The sequence below is a fragment of the Fukomys damarensis genome, unplaced genomic scaffold, assembly GCF_012274545.1.
Source record: "Fukomys damarensis isolate Sample0158 unplaced genomic scaffold, DMR_v1.0_HiC HiC_scaffold_32, whole genome shotgun sequence".
Taxonomy (NCBI): domain Eukaryota; kingdom Metazoa; phylum Chordata; class Mammalia; order Rodentia; family Bathyergidae; genus Fukomys; species Fukomys damarensis.
Genome location: NW_022900944.1, coordinates 45412667 through 45431515, shown reverse-complemented (window position 1 = coordinate 45431515; position 18849 = coordinate 45412667). Strand labels below are relative to the sequence as shown.

Sequence of the window (18849 nt, the reverse complement as noted above, 5' to 3'; positions counted from 1 at the left end):
TAAAGCATAGTGTTGGTGCTTACCTCTGACACACTAAAGGCGAGCAGTAATCTGTCTGCAACTATTTTATAAACCAGTAAGCTGACAGCAAGAAGAAATATCTTTGAATTTCAATTAGTAGGGAAAGTGAATCTAGAGACGTAAGATGATGTCAAAAAGGCCTTGCATTCAAGAGAGGTAATTTGAGAAATGAGGTTTCCAAAGCAGTCACTGATTAATTGACTTTCAGATCATTAATCATTAGCCTCAATCTTGTGTCTGAGGGGGTTGGGGCGGAGATGGGAACTAATTTGTCTATCGGACCTCAACAAACTTGGGTGAGTTGTTTGTTTGCTGTAAAAGGGGGAGCTGGAAGATTCTCAGAATAATCACGCAGGATGGAAAATGGCTGGGAGAGGGACCCCAAAGGTCCTGCCGTGTAGAAATGGCTCCCCCAACTACTTTGACCTCCTTCTTCTGTTTCCTGCTCCAGGAAGCTCTATCAGTCTTATATCCTATATTTTCTGCTCTCAAAAATTAAAAAAAAAATTCTCAAGCCAGAAAGCCTGACCCACGGTCCTCAGCCCTATGTGTGCATTAGAATCTACCGGAGGGGTTTAAAAAAATACCCCTGGGTCCTATTCCAGTTCTGTTGGTTCTGGGACTCACTATGGTGAGGATGAAGCCCACATCTAAGGATGACAACAAAAGTGCCCCTGCCAGGTGGGGGGTGAGGTGCTCTGTGATCAATTACTTCTGTCTGCCATGTGCCCAGGAGGAGGCTTGGTGACACATGTGCCATGTGTTCCTCAGACTGCAGAAAATGACTGCACGGAATAGAAAGGAAGGGAGATTCTTGTGCAAAGTCCTGTGGTGAGCCAAAAGTCAGGCTCAAGTCTAATGGGTTCTAGTCGTCTCTGCTCTCAGCAAGTTCCACCATGCAGGCCCACCCAAGATACCCCATGAGTCCTTCAGCCACTGCTGTGGTACAGAGCCAGAGATCTGGGGCTCTGTCCCTACTGATCATGGTGGACATCAGCTTGTAACTGTCCTGTGGCTCTCCTGGCTCCCATACTCTAGGAAAGCAGGCAGATCATTGCATGGGCCTGGCATGTGCTCAGGCTGGAGGATGAGGGGCACCATTTGTCAGCGAGAAATGCTGCTCCATCTAATACCTAAATGAGAAATGACGGGTCAAGGTGGATGGGCGTCACGCCGGCAAGATGAAAACACTGCCGCAGAGCATGATTTGGCTGCTGGAGACTATTCATCCGCCATGCGCTTCATCCGCTTTAGCTCCAGCTTCTCACCTAGTGCTAGGCCTGGCAGATATCTGCAGGACAAATGAATGATGGCCTCAAATACAGGGGGTGAGGGCTTAGAGAGAGTGGGGTGCGAGCCTGAGGGGCTGAGTCACTGATGGACACAACTGCCAGTGGCCAGCATGTCCCAGAAGACAGGGATGGTGGAGCTCCCCACCAGAGCTGCAGGAGGACTTTGGGGACCCTAGGCGCATTCATCTTCACCGGCTCTTCCAACTGTGAAAGATTTTCATGAGGTTTAAAAATTACATTTTTTTGATGTGAAGAAATGAATTTCAAATTTCTCTGACTCTGCAAGTTCTATTTTTCTGATTTTAGGGTCTTTGCCCCATGTCAGTGGTGCTCACTGGATGAGTCAGTGAGCCCCGCTGCTCAGTACACAGCAGTGTCCTCAGGACTGACGGTCTCATGGATGGATAGAGGACACAACGAATAAAAGCAGTACCTAGGCTACGTCTAAGGAGACAAGGCCATGCAGCTTCTCCCATGACACCGAAATTTTCATGTCTCCAGCACGTAACTGATGGGGCTAGCAGAACACACCATTTTAGCATATGAGCAAATGAATCCAAGTCAAATGGGAAGGAGGGGCTTTTCTAGGAAATCTCAGAAGTATGTAGTGTGGTCCACATGTGTCCTTATAAGTAGTACTGTGTTCACAGCCACATTTACCATTCATCATTCACCATCCATTCTCCGGTCATGCATTCATTACCCATCTGTCCATCTGTCCATCCATCCATCCATCCATCCATCCATATCAACCCAGCAAGCAAAGTAGACATAGTATATTTTCTCATGGAAAGTTTAGGATGGAAAGAGAGGGAGACATAGAATAAATGCATACTAATAATAAAAAGTGCTAAGTGCTAAGGATAAAACCATACAGTTCCATGGGAACCTGTAGCAGCTTGTGCTGGTGGCGGGCAGGTTCTTGGCCCAGCATGAGGTGGGTCATCAGGGAAAATAATCTCCTGAGGACAGAAAGAAGAGGAGGAACATTGGTGAGGTGATGGGAAGAGTCTTCCCTGCACCAGAAGCAGCAAGAGCAAAATCTGGGCAGCAGGAGGAGGCCGCACATTTGCAGAGATAAAGAAAAGAGGGTTGGGTGGAATTGTCCGGCGGATCAGGGAGCCATGCTTGACAATGGACGGCGGAGGTGGGTAGAGTCCGATGGAGGGGAGCCTTTTAAATTAGCAAACGGTGTTTAGAATTTACCTTGAAAGCAAAGTGGCAGCTAATCAAGGAACTGGGTTATGTTTAAATCTACTCCTGGGAGAATTCAGAAAAAAATCTTTAAATATAGAAAACATTCAACATAATTATTAGAGTCTTTATTAAGACCATTATCTGATTCTTGCATAAACTATAAAGCTAGTTTCTTGGAGTATCCATTTAGAAACTCATTACTATTTAATTAAACACTCATTCTATTAATTCTATTCAATGTTTTAACCCCATTATGTAACTCAAGAATGGAAAATTAAATAGATTAAAATGAAATAGTACCATTTTACATTTCTATAGCAATGTTCACTTTGTGATTTAAAAACAATGGGCAGACGTTAATTTACCAAAGCAGAAAAAGAGAAATTATTGATTATAACATTACTCCCTTTGGAAAAAAAAAGATAAAGTTACTTTTCTGTTAAACTCCCTGGCAAATCAAATACCAGATGTAAAACGCATTTTTGCATAAACGCTGTGGGCCATTGGCTTGGTCCGACATACTGAAGCCGGTGAATTCTTGCAGTTCAGAACTGAGTTATTTCATTCTCCTTTCTCTGAAAAGGTGGTGTGAATTGCATGATGGCCATTTGCAATGAGGCTGTCTGGAACAGCCACAGAGGTGATCACCAGGGAGACGCAGACCTGGATGTTTTTATACACCGAGAATGAATGCTCTTCCTCATAGACCAGGTGGGAAAGAATCATCAGCAGAAGATTTCAAGGGCCTGGACATATGCGAGCTTGCATGCTTGCTTACTGAAGTCCAGATCCACGAGCTGTTAACCTGTTAGGGTTTATATCTCGGTGTTCTCCCTGAGCCATACATGGGGCTTTTGGAAGGTAATTGGATTATGGGGGCTTATACCAGACTTGCTGTTAGAAGATAGGGTTTGGGTGGAAGAGGCAGGTCACCGGACGTGTGGCCTGGAAAGGATTATCTCCCTCCACTTCCTGTCTGCCATGCCATCCTGCCTGGAGCCAGCCGAATACAGAATGAAAGGCAAGTCAAAATCTCTCTCTTAGTTTGAGGGTGTTGGGTGTTTTGTCCCAGCGGTGAGGGAAATAATTAGGACACAATCTTACCCTTCATAGAGATATGACCTTGAACTTGACAAGCTTCATGGAGCTGTCTGGGCCCTGGCTTTGGAAAAATGAAAAAACAAGACCTCAAAAAGCTTTCTAAGCCTAATTTCTATTTGTGAGGATGAAAAGGTAGGGGAGAGAGATCATCAGAAATCTAATTAGCAAACATTCTTACCAGTCTATGTTTACATAAAGGGCACAGCTTATTGGAAGGACCCAACCTCTTGCTGATAGTCTAATGGGCAGAGACTGTGATTGATTTAAATAAGATAATGCACTTAGGAGCTTGGCACATTGCCTGACATTTCTGTATAAGGAGTCAGTATTTGTTAGCAAAAATAACGAGGATACAGTTTGCTCTGCGTCATATGAAATTCTTACTAGTGCATCAGAGAATGTGGGTCTAAAGTCCGTGATTCTTTCCATTCTTATTATAGCCTACCTTACAATGTGGTTGTCTGTGTATGCATTTTATGTGCCGGGTTTGGTGTGGAGAAGTGCTTCTCTTTTCAGCTGTGCATACCTGACACATTCACACTTGCTCACTCCTGTCTCAGTCCAACATGTGGCCCTTCAGGGCCAGGGCAAATGATGCTCACCTGCAGCACCCACATACAAAGGCTGCCTGAATGAAGCATTCAGACTCCTTTCACCCGGGATTAGCATTCATCTCAGGGTGGAGAGATGCAAGAATCCACTTTAATGGTATCCATTAAGGATCTACTGCATGCTGGGGAGTCTAGCAGACATAAGCAGCAGCAGGGAATAAGGGGACGTATTTTCTCCAGGGCACCTCTCTTCTCAGTATGCTCTGCACATGTGTGAAATGTCCAGACAGCTTGTTCTCTAATTTCTAAAACCCTTCCTCCTGTTCTCACGAATCCAAGGCTATTCTTGTGGCCTGCTGTGGATGCTTTTATGCCATGACCTGATTTAGTTTCTTTCTTTTTGGTACTGGGGATCAAACTTGGGTCCTTGTGCTTGCGAGACAGGCAGTGGAACCACTGAGCTAAATCCCTGGCCCCCGACCTGATTTAATTTCATGCTAGTGGTCATTTCAAAAAATAGTGCTGGGTCAACTGGATCGTGTGGGGAAGAACGTGAATCTAACTCACAGTGTGTGCAAAAGGTGCAAATAAAACAATATGTCTTAGAGAAAAACATAGGAGAACACTTTTATTCTGCTTATAGGTAATGTTTATGTGTACATTATGTATATGAAAAATAGTTAATATATATCAAATGATACGAAAGCAGATACTACACACACACACAGGGAGAGAGAGGGCATAAATTATAATAAATATTTACATAGATTTAAAAAAAGAATGTAGTAAAGTTCTAAATAGAGCTCACTCAGTATTTTAAACATGCCCTTGAAAGCGCTTTCAGAAGCAATTAACAACCCATTAGAAAAAGCTCCCAGAAGTGGCCAACTGCAGAGCCACACAAGGAACCCTGGAGCTGCTTGACCGACACCATGGGCTGCCAGCTCTCAGGATGCCTGGACTCTGTGGAGCCCTTCACTAGTTATATACCATGGGATGGAGTATCCAGGCCTGGAAGGACCACGGGACTGAGATGGGAGGCCGCTCAGAGAAACTCCCATCTCCTCATGGCCTCAGACACTGTGAGCATCCTTGGTGCTTCTCCACATCTGTTTAAAATTCTGGGACTATCTTGCTCCCTTTGAAGATGGGGAGGGTGCTGGAGCTTTGATTTTTCAATACCCCTGGGAGAAAGCTCACACCTGGAAGAAATAAAACCAATGGCAGAGCCCAGACTTCCACAGTGAGCAGACAGAGCTGGGCACAGACATTTCTGTGCTCAGAAGCAGAGACAGCTGGAGCAGGACCCTCCCCATGGTGAGCTGCTGCACAGCCAGGCATGTTTCTGCTTCCCCTTGAGGACCACTGCCACATCTGCCATAAAGCAGAAGGACCATGAGCAAATGCACATTTTGGGAACATTTTGCTCTAGAAAGTAAAAATTCAAGCGGGGAGATGATCTCATGCCTGCATGTGAGTGTCTCATAATGAAGACAGTGACCAGCTCTTCACATCCTTACCAAGAAAAAAAATGAATTTAACTATAGATCAAATACTGAAGATGATGTAAGTGGTTCTTTTTGTTTCTTTATTTGCTGCGTCAGTGCTGAGGATTGAACCCACAATCTTGAGCATGCTAGGGAAGTGTTCCACCATGGAGCTATACTTCCAGCCCAATGTAACTCGCGCTATTTATAAGTGGTGAGAGTTCTTGTTTTCCAAATGTTTTCAGTAGGCTATATATGAGGTGTGATTAAAAATATGATGAATCTTTAAAATTTTCACAGTAAAAACTTGCCGTTAATACTCCTCCAAATAATCCCACTCTCTTTGAACACACTTTCTGAAGCACTCTGAAGCAGTTTTTGGGAGCCCATTTTCTATCAGTGTCTTCCGTTGCACTGTCACGGATGCCTTGATGTTCTGAATGCATCCAAACCATTTACCTTTTGTGGTGGTCATTTTGACTTTGGGGAAGAGACAGAAACTGTGTCGTGCCTGATCCAGTGAATTAGGTGGATGAAGGCACCCTGCACTGTTTTCATCCAACAGAAGTCACTGCAAACATTTTGAATCAGGACATCAAGACAGCCCTAAAATAGACAGTCATGAAGGAAGACCTCCAGAACTGCATCAGAAAGCAGGAAGAGTGATGGGGTGAATGTGTTTGAAGTAAGGCTGAGTACTTTAAGGGGGATTAATAGCCATGTGTTTTTCACCGTAATAAATTTTAAATTTAAACATTCACCCCATATTCTGATCACAGCTCATATACTTCATATGCCTTCAGAGTCCATAAAACTTCTTGAGGGAATGAAACCCATCTCTCATCCCTACTGAAAAAGGCTCACTTGGAAGCCATTTTGTGTCATGGCTCCCAGCATCTTTGGCCACCACTGAATGGGCACTGCGGCAGACATCTGATTTGGGGCCATCAACTCATTGGTAAATTCATGAAACATCAGACTACTTTTCTTAAGAATTTGCACTCTAAGGAATAGAAGTTGCTGAGAGTTGAGCACAGGGTGGTCATTTTTTGCCTTTTGGACACTGATGAGTTATCAGAGAATCCAATGTGCATGGAGAAACAAATGGATGAGGAGTATTATGGTTGTTATCTAAAACCACTCCCCTCCCCAAAGGCTCATTGTATTGAAAGCTTGATCCTTAGCTGATGAACCTTCAGGAAGTAATTGGATCATTTGGACTGTAACTTCATCAGTGAATGAATTCATGGACAATCTCACAATTGGATGGCGTTACTGGGAGGTGATAGGAACAGGAAACAGGGCCTAGTTGAAGAGAGCGAATCACGGAGGCATGATCTTGGGGGTTATATCTGATCCTCAGAGTCTTCCTCTATGGCTCTCTTGCCTCATTTCCTACTTCCTGGCTGCCATGAGGTAAGCAGCTCGGCTTCATGCTTCCCACCATGATGATTCTGCCTCACCACAAGCCCACAAGCAACAAAGCCAAGCGTCCATGAGCCAAAATAAATCTTTCTTCCTTTGGGCTGTTTCTCCTCGAGTATTTGTTAACAGCAACAGAAGGCTAGCACAGAAATACTGAAAGAAACACTGAGAAAGATTTCTGTGGTGCTCAAAGACAGATCAGGGGGCATTCTGGTCTCTGACTGGCTTCCAAGTGCCCCATCTCATTCTCACCAGCCTCCCGCACCTGTTCTTAGGGAAGCGCTGTGCCTGTCACGGGCCCCATTTTTCACTCTCATCACCACAAGTTTCTATTCCTTGTAGTCATGGAGCCCAGGGGAAACAGGTCTGGAAGGGTCCACCATCCTATCAGCTAAGTGTGGTCCTGCTGCTGATGACTTGGGCTCCATTTTTCTTCAATGTATTTCCCCCCTTTTATCCTTTACATCTTACAAAAATCTTCAAACATGTGTAAAAGCAGAGAGAACAATGATCCCCATGCACCAGTCCCCAGGCCTCGGCGGTCTCCAGCTCACGGCCCTGAGTTCCAGCCACACCCATCCACCCTCCCTGCTTCTGTACTGCATGGCAGGAATCCGGACACATCACAGTGTCTGTCAGTGTTTCATTGTGCAACTCTAAAAGATAATGACTCTTAAAAACCTAGCATCAAAGTCCTTTCTTGATCCATCTACCATTCCCTTCTTCTACTGACAAATTATTGTTCTTCTCTTTTGTGCCAGACGCTTGACGAAATGCATTTGCGTGGGACCCAACTGCAGAGTCTCCTAAACATCTCCTTGTGTCACCAGACTCTCCCGGTTAAATGTTCCTAGCCATCTGCTGTTCCTAAACAGGTGAGAAAATGAAAAACCCAGGACAGTTTGAAAATAAGAAGAGATAGCATCTCACAGGAAAGAAATGAGTCCCGAGGGAAGAGGAGGAAAGAGTGTTCCCCCACACTCAGCGGTGTCCCAGGAAACGTGGCCCTTGATCCTGGAGAAGCGACACAAACGTCCCTCCTTGGTGTGAGCCGCCTTAGGGAGCTTAAAACTCCTGGCCCTAGGGAGCTAATGAAATGAACATTACATCAGGTGAAGCAAATATTATATGAGCCTTGGGGTGGCCTGGGCAGGAAGGAGACTGTTTCTGGAGGGCTGCCTTTGGTGGACGCCATTCCACTTACCGGAAACACTAAGACACCCCAATCTATTGGCTCTGCAAGTACATGGCCAAGCTCATGGGCAAGAAAAAGGAGGCAAGAAGGAATTGCACCTCCTCTCTCAGGCCTGGTTCTGTGTGGTCTTATTTCCCAAGGGGCATTTTCTTGTGTTGGTTACAGACACACAGCAGGGGTGGAGTAAACAATTTTTAAGGAAGACGCTGGCTAGGCTGGGCTCTCTGGAGAACCTGGAGAACTGTCCTTTTTCTCTGCTTAACTCTGTCCACTGAAGCCCCTGAACTCTGCCAAACACAGACATACACATTTGCAGGACTAAAAAATAAAAAATAAGAAAAAATGAGTTTGTAGGATGAAGCGGTTCAAATAATAACACATGGTTTGTTGTTACTGTTGTCTTTCACCTACAAAACAAAATGAAAACACACAGCAGGGGAAAACTGACAGGAAAATAAGGTGGCCGGGTAGTGATTCTCAGGCCACAGCACTGGGAGCCAAGGATGTTGAAAGATGGTCCAGGAATTCTACTGATGCCCAAGTACCTTCCTGTAAACAATAAGCCTGTAAACTGCCTGAGAGCTCTGTTAATTATATTTTATCTGTTTTGTATATTAGAGTTCCTGTCCAAGATTTTGCTTAAAAAACAAAACAAAACAAAAAAGAATTTCACTGCTAAAAAGCAGTTTGAAAGAATTGCCTTAGGGAACTAATGAAATAAATATTACATTAGATGGTGAGAGAAAAATAAAAACCAGAGAGCAAAAATGCCTGCATTCTCTTCCTCTGAATGCCAGACTTGGATGCTTTATTTCCACTGGTATTAGCATCTCTCCTTCATGTGAGTTTTCCTCCTTAAGAAAAATGAAAGAAAAGGCAAAATACATTTGTACTTTCAATGAGATCATTGAAAACACTTTAATTTTGGGAAGCAAAGTGATTTTCGGCAGAGATACACATTTGGTCACAGACATTTGAATCCAGATAAAGAATGACTTCTTCAGAAAGATAATATGGTCTCCTCTAAGGACTTATGCAGGTCTGCAAAGGTGCAGGAACAGGAGATTGATGAAGTGGGGGAGTTTTCCGGTCGACTCACAGGTAAATTCCTGGGAAATCCCACAATGTCCAGGTCCCAGTTCACTGAGGTGAAGGGGTCACAGAAGGGCAGTGGTTCCTGATGCTGACCATATATTAGAATCCCATGATGAGGGGGGTGCACTTTCACAGGCTTTTCTTGGGGGGGACACAGGGATTTGTATTTCTACAGACTGCCCCAGGGTATTCTAATGGACAGCCAAGCTTAGGGCAATGGCTATTGGTACTCACCAAAATTATTGCCTAGGGCTATGGTAAAACAAAGACAAAAACAAAAAACCAAATCCCGTGACCCATTTGAACTTGTGATGCAGCCGCACAGGTGAGGGTACCATGTGGGCTAATGACACACTGTGAGAACCTCAAGGAAGATGCTTACAGTTCCCTGTCTGAGGAGTTGCTTGAGGTCAGCGAGCAGGCCAGTGCAACACTCTTGCTGGTGAAATCACAGGCCTGCCTCCTGGGGTCATGGCTGCCCTCGACTGCTTAATTCTCCAGCTCCATGACTTCCCTCGCCAGTCTCTGTTCTCCACAACCCCACCAAACAGCCTGTCCAGCAAAGAAGGGGGCTGTTGTCAAGGAAGGTGGGACATTCTGGAAGGAGGAACTGATTCTTGAGGACCACTTTGGAACTTCTGTTTGACTTCCATCTTTGAGTGTAGGAGAAATCAGTGGCTACTTTGGAGGACTAAAGGAGGACCAAGAACTTAGAGCACTTCTGCCTGGCCCTACGGGGCTACTCTAAGGGGATCAGAAGAGAGATCCCTGAAAAGAAGCAGCTGTCCTTTTGGGAGTTGGTGGAGACACGTTTGTCTAATAATGCCATTAAGTGTCCCCAAAACATGGAGGCCATGGCATCTACAATGACAGTGGTGGAACTGTAGGTAGACTCTCATGTTGACGCAGCAGTCTAAACCACCTATGTGGGTATTTATTTACAGTGACCTGGACTCACGGCCTATTGGTCTTCTTGAGGGAGGAGCAGCTACACTGTTCATTTTGCCTTTACAGAGCAGGATGACTTCTTACCCAGTTCATGTGCCTTCTGTCTTTTCTCTTTACAGGTTTGAAGAACAAGTGAGGGCCTGAGCTTATTGTGCCTGCAAGTCCAAGCTTATCTTCTGTGAACTCGGGCAGCAGTGGCAGCCTTGACTCTCACTTTTTTTTGGCTCCCAGAAGCCAGGTCCCCAGAATGTGCATTACACAGGCCACCAATATCACCAGTCCCTAAACAGTGACTGGGGCGATGAGGCTCCTTCTAAGGTAGTGCTTCCTTACACCAGGCTGTCCCGATCACACCACAAGCACAGGATATCTGAGAATAGTGTTTACTTGTAGCCAGACATTGGTTTTGATATTGCTGAAATTATAGAGAAGAATGGCAAAGGCCAAGATTCACCGTCTCGTCTTTCCAAGATGTCTAAGAGACCGAGTCAAGATATCAAGGGCCAAGACTGGCTTGATCTGGCCAAATTTTCCTTAACTTGGCTCACAGGGTCACATCTCAGCCCTGGCAACTGTAGTCAGCGCTTCCTCGGTTTCCGTCTGGATGAGAAGTTCCAGGCCCCACCTCTGCCAAGGGATCGCACACATCTCCAGCACTGACCTCTGTCTTGTATCTGGGAGCGCACATTCAGGTCACACCTTGCAGCTCCACCAGGACTTGTGATCAAAACAGAGATCCTTCCACTTTCCACTTCTATGGGAAAAAAAAAAAATCTCTTCCTCTCCTCCTCTTTATCAGAAAATGACATTTCAATTCATTAGGGTGCTGAGGTCGAAGACCAAGGAGACCTCCCTGGTCCCTCTCTTCTCTCACCTCCCACGTGCAGTCTCACAGCAACAAGTCTTGGATTGGCCTCCAAAATGGTATGACTTGGTTTCCTTGAAATTTCCTGAGCAGTCAGACTCACAGAGACAGAGAACAGACTGATGGTCTCCAGGGCCTGGGGCAAGAGAAGGCGGTGGAGAGGGACAGCAGCGATAGGTACATAACATGGTAAGGGTCCTTACTGCTATGGGATTGTACACTTTCAAATGGTAAAATTTTTGTTCTGTGTGTTTTACTCCTATAAGTATATATCTGCACATATGCACGTGGGCACACACACTCACAAACACACGACCTGTCTACCGATCTCCATTTCCACCGTCAGATGAGGTGGGGCTCTTGGGAGCTCCCAGGGGATCTCATCATTTTTCACTGAGGTCTGAGGCATCCCGTGTCTTGCCTGCCTGTCAGTCTCTGCTCTGCACACAGCAGCCCAGAGTCACCCTGTTTACAGTGTTAGCAAGGTTCATGGACTCAGGGAGGTCACTGAACACCTGCACGTGCCAGGCCTGGTCCAGGAGGAGGGGACTTGCTTGAAGCAGAGAGGATGAACTTCCTGCTGTCATGGCATCTGTGCTCTCCTCTGTCTACAGTTCTGCAAAGGCTTCTCATTACAGTGGACACAAAGCTTGGGGTTTTTCTCCACAGTTTCAGCCCCTTCTTGGCCATTCTCCCTAATTCACATGGGCTTGTGTCCTGGTACAAAGAACCTAACCTCTCTGACCTCAGAGTTCCTTTTTTTCTGTAAAATGGGTATATGACTACTGCTTACCACATAGACTGACTTGATGACTACAGGGTGGGGGCAGACAAAACCCTCAGCACAATGTCTCATACATTAGAACTAGAGACCTATCACCAGGCCAGTCTAGAAGGATCATGCAGGTCTGAGGAACCTCAGAGGAAACTTCAAGAGGTTCTCCCACAAGATTTGGCATTTCCTGTCATGCAGTATGTCCAACCCAACAACCTGGATCCATCCTACAGAACTCTTCATGGGATGATCTCTAGCCTGCCAAGCATGACACTGGGCCCAGAAGATTCACCCCTTACTTTTCTACTGTAAATTTGAACTTTACAGTTCAGTTGAGGCTATGTCTCAATACCTTTCCTTAAGGGATACAAGGAACAATCTATGTGTTTACCCACTTGGTATGATGAACAGCAAGATGTATGCACATGTGCAAAAGTGGCAAAATGGGATTTTTACTCACATTATGCTCTGGTTTTATGTACATTTACCTGAGGATCACAGAGAGTCCAATAGACCCACACCACTCCAGTATTTGTTTAAAAAAAGTTTTCTTTGGATTTTGCTGGTAGAAGTAACCTAATTCTGTATAATACATATGAAAAACCAGGTTTGCAAGTTTTTGGGGAGGTCAAAAGTAAAATCATCATATTACTCATGCTTGGAACATAGAGATGATCCATTATGGTAAAATGTTTTCATAACAGAAGAGTGGTGTGGGTATATAATAATGATAATGTGATTACAACTTTGGCATTGGCCATGTGAGGTGAAGTTCCTGTGACAGTGAAATGGAGCAAGAACTGACTGATGCAGACAGAAATACAGGTCACTTGGATTCAGATGATGCAGAAAACATCAATGTGAGTACATATTTGACTCACTGAAATGTGGCAGAATTGCCATACAACAAAATGGAACAATCCAGTGTTAGAAGTAGGTACAAAAATATAAGTGAGGGCCTTGGCAGGGGTGAAACATATTGGACAGAATGCTAGCACTGCTGCTCAATGTTGGAAACTGTAACAGAGGAATGCTACAGGATGCTGTGAAATACATAGAATAAAATGCAAGTGAAACATTCTGTATGCACCAATAGCCGTATTAAAAAATGTATTTTAATACATTTAATACATTAATACAAAACACCTCACTAGCTTAACTGAGAGCATTCATACATAGGTTTGCTGTATTTAGCAGGGATTTCCTATGGTAATCACAGGAATGTAAAAGACTTACAGAAAAGTGATGAGTCAAAATAGGCAAAAAATGTATGCCCTTGTAATGTGAAGACTTACCATGCTTTTGATTTAGACATTTATCCTGGAATTCAGCCATCTTGTCTTTATTTAAAGAGTAATAAATTGAATGATATTGTGACCTTGTTGCTCTCATCTTCCAAACTAACTGGAATATGTTTGACAATTGGTTTACTAGTCTCCAATTAATATTACATTTGCTAGCAGAGCACAAGTTGATGCAGGAGCAAAGCAGAAATTCCAAATGAAATGTTGCAATTTCAAAACAGAATTTTATAGTACAATCTTAGGATTTAAGAAAGATTTACACTGGCCTTGTATATGGCAAAGAAAAACAAATTGGTATTGCTGATGTCAACAATGCACCATAATGGAAATATTGATAGGGAAACCTTGACAAAAATGGAAGCCTGAGGTAGAAATTTTCTACAAGAAAACCCAAGGTGGAGTAGATGTTGTCGATGAGTTACTTATGATGTCACTGGAAACACAAAATGTTGGCTAATGGTTGTGTTTTACTAGATCCTAACCATGTTTGGCATAGATAGTTTAAAAAAATAACAAGTGCAAAATATCATGGAGAAATTTTCTTTGAGGATTGGGACTGGAACTCATAAGAGATCATTTACAAAAGAGAAAAAACAAAATGTTTCTGCCCAGGGAAGTACACACAAAAAGTTATGGGGCACATAGGTGAGCTGACAGGTGAACAGATAGGCACAGCATCACAAAGACCTATGACAATAGGAAAACCAGAAAGATGTCAACTATGCCCTACAAGAAAGGACAGGAGGGGTTGGGGATTTAGCTCAGTGGTGCCGCCGCCTGCCTCACAAGTGCAAGGTCCCGAGTTTGATCCCTGGTAGCCCCCTCCCCCCAAAAAGAAAGGACAGAAAAACAAAACATACATGCTCTCAGTGTGATACTTTTGTATGGAACATGCTATTGTCGTGTGTGAAGACTGTCTTGAGTGTGACAGTTGAAACAAAGATTATTTCTATAGTATACTTTTGTGTTTATACTGTAGTTCATATAGGATTTTTTTATTTCTGATGTTATCTCATGTCTTGTAAGCAAGTACACAGCTGATGTGAAAATATTGATGTCTTCTAAGCATTCATTACATTATTTGATATTTTATTATTGATATCTTATTTCCTTGCTAATTGCATGTTGTACAAGATAGTGGGAAGCTCCTGACCAAACAGGAAGAGAAGAGAGGTGATGAGAAGGGTTTGCCACATGGGAAAGGAAAGGAAAGCTAAGCACATGTGCTGTTAGTGCGAGTGAGACATGTGCATGGAACATGTGGTTGTCATGTATGAAGACTGCTTTAGGTGTGAAAACTGAAGCAAAGCTTATTTTTGTTGTATAGTTCTATTGGTATTTTCATCGTAGTTCCTATGGGAGTTTATTTGTGATGTTATCTTCTAGTTTTTTTAAAGGGAGTACACAGCTGATGTTTATGCTAAACAATACATATTAAGAATTTAATTTTTATTTTATTGACATTTTATGTTCTTGTTAATTACATGCTGTCTAATATAATAGAAACTCCTGGCAAAATAGCAAGACCAGTGAGATGTCAAGTATGTACTATAAAAAAGCCAGGAAAGCAATACACAATGCTGTCAGTAAAAGTGATATGTGTATATGGAACCTACTGTTGTCATGTGTGCAGACTGCCTTAGGTGTGATAATTGAAATAAAGATTTTTTTGTAAAGTGCTATTGGTATTTTCACTGTAGTTCATATAAAAATTTATTTGTGTTTTTTTAGCCTTTGTACACCAAAAACAAAAACAAAAACAAAAACAGAATAGTTGATGTTGAAAATTTTGATGCTATAAACAATAAACATTAAAAATTCAACACTCTATTTCTTCCTGTTAAGCGCTCATTATATAATAAATTCATAAAATTAAAATTAATAATTCACCAACAGAGATAGTCTAAAGAATAATGGTGACAGACCCACATTTATGCACCTTTAAGACAAAATTAGTGTTATGCTCCGAGAGCTAGTGGTACCACACCTGCTTCCATTCTAGACTTTGAGGCTGGGGATGATGGGCTGGTGGTAGCTTTGTCCAAGGTCATGGCTGTCCATGTCTCGTCCTCGGGGGCAGGTGGGCTGGTAGGCCACTGCTACACTGGGGACTGATAACGTGTCTCTGGGCACAGGGGGCTGGAGGAGCAATCTTTGGAGCCACAGCCCTGAGCTTCCTAGTGATGCCTTTCACCTCCAGGAACCACAAGTCACAGAACCTTCAGGATGCCACCCCTGGCCACCTTAGGTGCCCAGCAAAAGTACCCATTAACTACTGGCACAGTGCAGGGAGGGAATGGATAGGGAGGTTAGTGGACTAATAAAATACTGTTCTGAGAATTTGCCTGGCGATCAGGGCTCAGGCAAAGTATTTTTGCAGCAATAAAGAGGTATTTGGAAAGTTGCAGTGTTTTTATTTTTAATTTTACAATTTTCTGTCATTGTTCTCCCATGGAATAGGCAAGCTCCTCCAGCTGGATCCTTCTGTCCCTGCTTGATGTCTCCTTGGCTTGCCTGTCAGTGCTGCCTCCTGGTTGGCCACCTTGCTCAAGGTCCTGGGGATCTCTGCCTGTCTCAATCTGTTGACCTGCCCCACTCATGCTGAATTTGGGGGTGGGGGTCCTCCTAGCTATGGGCTAGCCCACATGTGGGACACAGAACAGATGCCCGCAGACATGATCACTGATGTGGGAAGCACCGGAGCAAGTTCAGGCACCAAGGCAGCCTGAATGTGTCGCATGGAACAATTCATCCAACTCCCGTCTATGCTTTCACCCCCCTCCACGTTTCCCTTCTGCATGTTCATCCCTGTCCCTGCCCCAACCCCATCCCTGTGTGAGCCCCCTGTGCATGTATCCCTCGGCCCATCCATTTATCCATCCCCCTTCTGTATGTTAATCCCCTTACCCATGAGAGTGTTGTGGATTTCATTATCTGTACCTATCTTCCCTTTCCCTGCCTGCACCCCCACCTGAGCCTGTACCCACATTGGGCCTGCCTGCCCTATCTGTTGTTCCACAGATCTTTAGGAACAACAGTGCTGTTCTGAGCTCTGCTCTTGACCCCAGCACACGGTGGACTAAATGTTCTCATGAATTTTGTCACAGATAGGCCAGGACATTACACAATACATAAACCATGAAACCCTGAACTTGTGGAGGTTACTGAAGAAAAACAAAGCAGGCAAGAGAATTCCTAAATGATTCCTTTCTTCTTAAAATCCTTCCTCTGAGTTACTTCTTCATCTCCCTCCCAGCCCCATTACCTGACATCTCAACAGCTAAGTGCAGAGACTGCGGCAGGGCATTAAAAGGAAGCCATAATTCCCAACTCTAAGGGTTATATATGAAGTTTCCATAGGATAAGCACCATTTTTTCATGTTTTGACTAATTTGCCTTCAGAATTAAGATTTTTGCCTAATCTGGTTTGATTTCTGAGCTATGAAGTTAAAAAAAAAATTTGCATTCCAAGCCAAATCAGCCCACCATTTTAAAGAAGCCCCAGGTTTTAAACTCATCCTACACTGTACACGGTCCCTTGGAGGACTTCTGTAGTCTCTGCACATGGTGCTACGCATTTTTATTTTTATTTGTAACAGATTTATTGATATCTAATTCACATTATACAACTTAACCCTGTTAAAGTGTGCACTGGAATGGACTCGAGATGTTCACAACTGTACAACTATCTAGCGATTAAGTTTAGAATATTTTCACCACCTCAGAAAGAAACTGTGTACCCACGCGTAGTCACGTCCCATTCCTTGGTACCCTTGGCCAACACTGGTGCGCTTTCTTTGCTCTGGCTTTGCACGTACACGGATCAGACACCGTGCGGCCTCTCGGGTCTTGCTCTTGCTCAGTACCATGCTTTCAAGGCCCATCAGCGTCGCAACACAGATCACCACCTCGTTCTTTAGAATGACTGAGAAGTGCTCCATTATAATAACAACCACTTTTTGGTTTGCCCATTCATCAGGTGACGGACATTTGGGTTTTCCCGCGCTTTTAGTAGTGAACGACACTGAGGTGCAATTCATAGAACGGGCGTTGTGTGGAACGTTTCCCTTCTCTCGGGGACACAGCTAGGAATGGAACTGCTGGGCAATGACTGACTGTGTGTTGGAGGTAGGGTGGGCTCGAATCACTGTCTGCACGTGTGGTGCCACCTTCCAGATACAGGCGGTCACTGCGCTGTGCTGACCTCCCAGAGTCCGCTGTCTGTGGCTCCCACACGAGGAAGGGTGGGATTTGTATTTGGTGCCCTTTAGATGGCTCGGGGGTTTGGGAACCACAGTGAGGAGGAGGCTCCTTCTTCCTGACTTCCACAGGGCACAGCTCAGATCCCTGCAGGAAACAGGCAGGACCCTGGAGCCCTGCGAGGACAGGCGCCGAGCTAGAGCAAGTGCATCCTTAGCCTCCAGAGCCTTGGGAAAGCTGCTGATCCACTTGGTTAGGCTCGCGATGCTAACACCCCGGTACAAATAAGGACAAGAGAAACCTGCTTTCATTACGAGGGATTTGTACAGATTCATACATGGAAGTGACTTACACTTTCTAATTTATATTTAAATCTCAAATATCTTAGTCAGAAGAAACAGCGTGAAATCCATCACCTGTGTTTGCACCATTGATTCCCGCTTCACATTGGCCCCAGGGGCCCAATTCTAATTCCCACCAGAGCACCCCATGCTTCCTCTGGAGGACTTACGGAGTTTCCGGAGAACATCCAAGTCCCACAGGGGGAAGAGACAGATGAAAATCGTTCCCTTGAGAATCAGGCACAATGACAGAGGGAGGATTAAAAAAATCATTCTCTGTCCCTATGAGTTCTTATCCCCAAGTAGTGTAATGTAACAGAAATCTACATGGAGAGAGCGTCCCACAGACATTGTCATGTTGGAAAAGAGCAATAAAGAACGTGTTTAATGCCGTGTTTAATGCCACAAGAAACTGTTCAGCATTAGTGTGTGACTTCCGGCAATTCACTCAATCTCTCTGTGTTTCCATTTGCAGAATGGAAATAATAACATTCTCCACCCTTATAGGATTACGATGACGACTGAATGAAAATACCTATAAAATGGGTAGATGGATGTAAGCGGTAAGATGCACACTGTCGTTATGCACACAGATCAAAAGAAGAAAGAAGTGGAGGCTATGGAGGGGAACAGTATAAGCAACATGAACAAAGACATAAATTTTGGTCTCTTGGAGGTCTTTTTGTGACAGTGGCCTAGTGCCTGCCACAACAGTCCTGACAATAAAGCGGTTCCCTTGTTGTCTAAACTGCTTAGAGCCAATGCCCTTTATAAGTGGCAGTGCCCAATCGACACTTTTCATTTCCTAATTGTCTTGTTGACCTAACTTCAAATTTCTCAGCCTCATCACTATCGGTGGTGCTTGGGTCAGTAATTATCTGTCGGCAGGGGGTGCTGTCCTGGGCACGGGGAGGTGTCGCACAGTACCGAGTTCCTACCCGCTCCAGGCTGGCAGCATCATGCAAGGTGGAGCAATCAAAAATGCCTCCAGACACCGGCGGACACCCCAGGACGTGTGTGTGTGTGTGTGTGTGTGTGTGTGTGTGTGTGTG

At 44.3% G+C, this 18849-nt stretch overlaps 1 protein-coding gene across 2 annotated transcripts in view; it reads right to left on the bottom strand.

Annotated features, from left to right (window-relative positions):
* The window catches only part of Cdh13 (cadherin 13), a 962550-nt gene that overhangs the window by 101282 nt on the left and 842419 nt on the right, over window positions 1-18849 (bottom strand). The gene's annotated exons all lie outside the window — the stretch shown is intronic.